Genomic DNA, 3804 nt, shown 5'->3' with positions numbered 1-3804 from the left:
GTATGCTAGCATGCTTAAATAAGAGGATTTGACAATTCTAGTGGAATTTCCCGCGTTCACACTTCCTTGATTACGGCGTTTTCGGCCGGACGCCTTTTGTTTTTAACCTTGTTTTCCTTAATTCTTAGAGCTTTTCAGCAGGACTGAAGTAAGGGCTATTATCAAGCAAGTCTAAGGTCGTGACCTTCACCTTTTAAAGGTATTCTTGCATAATCTTTGCTCTGTGGCATGGGGAGCCATCGTGTATGGAAAGTTTGTGCCCGTGAATGTGCCTGTGTATTTCCTTTTTGTCCTACGACAGTTCCAAGTGCCTTTGACCATTCAGAGTCGTTCCAGGTTCTAAAAAGTATTATCCTGCACTTCCAGACTTTGAAATTGAACCCCAGATCATTTGACTTGGCGGGTGATACATTGTCTGCATGGTATACATTGCACCGTATCTTTTCCCTGGTGGCCTCCTGACAAGATACTGCCGAACTACAAATTGCTGCAAAGGTCAAATCGTCTCAAAATATAAATTTGTTCAAATGCTCTGCAGTCCAGTGCTCATGGTTTATTGCAAACGCCAACCACTTGTTTTTTCATATCCACAGTCAGTCTTGGTTTACGGGATGGTTTACCACATTTGAGCTCGAACCCATCAACCAACCGGCGTAAAACTGTTCTGCGACACATTTTTGTACCTAATCAAAGAAAAGCAGTTCTGGTTTTCTTGCAAAAATTTGTTGGTGACCACGGAACGGCGTTTTTCATGATGCAGTTATACAGACTTCAACATAAGTTAAGGACCACCTTGACAGACAGCCCTGATTTTCAAAAAATCTGAAAAAAGGCAGCAAAGAATGTTTCAAAATGTTTTGCTCTGAAAGTGTTAATGGGTTCCCAATGCGTACTGCAAAGCTTCCTAAAAGGGGGCAAAACCACCACATGCAGCACGGAAATCTTCGCGGAATTTTAGCCAATTTTGCTTGTTTTTATCGACTTGTGTGCGACATCACGGACATTTTTCTGTTAAAGTTTCAGGTGCACGTCATAAACGGACGTATGGTCTCGAACTGTGCTCACTTTGGAGGCAATATAAGCCGCCGTTTGCGCAAAATTTAATATCGCATCAACATACCACCAAGACGAAAGCTGAGAGACTTTGATCGTGCCAGGGCTATGACATGGCTGCAGGATGGAGTAGGAGCCCAAGAAGTTGCCAGAGGGCTTGCCGTGTCACACTCTGTCATTGTCCGCTTGAGGCAGCGCCATCAAACCACTGGATCCGTCCAAAAACGCCCACATGCAGGTCATCCTAAGAAGACCACTCAGAGTGTTTGCAAGTGGTCCTTAACTTATCTTGAAATCTGTATCTGGGTGAAGTTTTTCTGGGACGACCACTTCTCTTCTTGTCAAAATAAGAACCATAATTTTCATAATTAACAAGAACATTATGGACTGTTTCTTGCTACACCCAATTTAGGATGAAATCTAACTCTTTGAGCAGCCTGCTCTGCGAAGAACTACTATCTGTGTTCTTTGAAAGTCAGAATGTGAGAATTTTTGCCCCATTTTTGGTGAATTTATTGGTCTAGAAAAATGCTTTCAGACAAGCTCATAGTCTTCAAAGTATCGACTGAGTGCTATGGGAACATTCATTCTAAGCGTATGATGCATAGGACCTTAAATAGTGGAGTAATTTCAAAATAAAAAAGAAGATAATGCGATATTTCGTAGTAACGGAGAAATTACAGGTTACAGTCATGTGTTCATAAACTTTTTGCCACAACTGTAAGTAGTCTTGTTTTCTTTATAATGCGGAATGAATTTGGGTACATTTTAAGGTCAGTGATAATAAAACATACCCAAATTGATTAGCCTTTCAAACTGAAATTAAAAAATCTCTTGGTGATGTATTTCCCTGTCTTGTATATTTCAACCAATGAACAGAGGAAAACAAAAGCATTAGGCGAGAAATGCAGGACATCACAGCTCAGCACGCTGTCACGGTGGAAGGGTTCAGCTCAGTTTTCGCGGATTCAGTTGATAAAAGGTAAGACTACCCTTGCCAAGATAACCATTTATAACTTTTCTGGTAGAACAAAAAATGGTTTATCAACGTTGGTAGGTTAAGAAAATATGGCAAGTAGATTTCGAATAATCAATGGTAATAAATTGCCTATCTTTTAACTTGAAATATCTCAAGACTCGGGAGTCGTACATCAAACTGAAAAAAACCGTTTTGAAGGCTATCCAAAGCACAACAGTTTGAACGCACCGTTGCCATGAGACGTCATGTCCGGAACAAAACTCAATGGGACTTTCCGAAGCCGATTTGCGTTGCAAAGAGCGATTTCACTGAAGAACCTAAAGTATCAGAACAGTCTTTTTAGCTTAAAAGTTATTCCAGATTGTCGATTCACTGTGTATTTCTGCTCTGTGCGAGCTTCTCTTAAATCCTGGCTAGAAACACAGAGACAGATAACGTTATCAACAAGCTTCTGAACTGCTAATGACACTAATGACAGCCTTTGATATCTCCTGCACACAATTTTATTTTATACCTTCGACGCAGAGAAATCAATATTATAGTGCGGAAGTTATTTAAAACTAATGGACTTATAACTTAATTAAGTCTCGTCATTTTGTAAATGGCTGTCTAGTGTCCTTTGCCCATTCTTACATGTACAAGTGTTACATTCCCACCAAACACAATAGATCAATTTGGGGGTGAACCTAGACCCTGCCCCTCAGGACCACATAAGCTGAAATTAATTCAACGTCCAGGCAAAAAGACTGAGACAGCCTACTTGATTTTAAAAAAGTGTCCCCACATGGAAACCTAACTCTGATATTTTGTGAGCTACGGCCCAGTGCTTAACTGCTACACAACAGACATCAGTGTCTTGTCTTTCTTCGCTAGCTACATCTTATTATTATGTTGCTGGTTTTAAGTGTATGGTAGGGGTGTTAGTTTTTGTTTCTTTGTTTTCAAATTGTTCCTTGTTGTTTTGCTTTTCTGTTGCGTGTTGTTGTTGTTGTTGTTGTTTCTGGTTGCTGGGGGGGGGGGGGTTCCTTAATTTGTTTCAGTCAAGTTGAACAGTCTTTCAGATTAAACAAGATGAAACAGTCTATAAGAATAATTATCTTTCTAAATCGTTTTATGGTCTTATGATTAAACGACGTAGATCTGAACATAATTTAATCAAAAGAGAATATTGTAAAAAACAGAACCATTGGTCGGTTAGGGCTTTCTTTCTATCTGTGAGACTTGTTTAGTTCTTGTTGTGAAAAATAAAACAAAAAGGAGATAGTGTTAGAGAGAGAAGAGGTGGGAGAGTCGGGGGATGTAAAGGACAGCGAGTGAGGGAACGGGGGGGAGTCAAAGATTTTTTTTTAAACATCGTTTATGAGCCTTTTACCTTTTGGCAGATTTCTTAAAGCGGTATTCATGATACAGCTTTTCGTGGGTGGCAGACATAAAGGAAATAGATTGCCTATTTACTATTTTCCTCCATTCAGATCTTGATTTCCTTGCTTTATAATATGGTTTAAAAAATAGTAAAGAAATAAAAAAGGGACATTGTCAATATCAACTTCAGATCCTGCATGATCCCTTTTGGGCTTGTTTGTTGACCCCAGCTGAGAGCTAGAAGAAACCTTTCTCGATACAATGTTCATTGCAATAAATTCAAAGGAAGAGAGAGGGAAATGTATTTATATATATATATAAGGAGAGAGAGACAAAAGATGGTGGGAGACAAACAGAGGGAGGCAGGAACACACACACACACCCACACACACACACCCACACACACACAC

This window comes from Aplysia californica, unplaced genomic scaffold, assembly GCF_000002075.1.
Source record: "Aplysia californica isolate F4 #8 unplaced genomic scaffold, AplCal3.0 scaffold00071, whole genome shotgun sequence".
Classification (NCBI taxonomy): domain Eukaryota; kingdom Metazoa; phylum Mollusca; class Gastropoda; order Aplysiida; family Aplysiidae; genus Aplysia; species Aplysia californica.
This window is presented reverse-complemented; position numbering follows the sequence as displayed.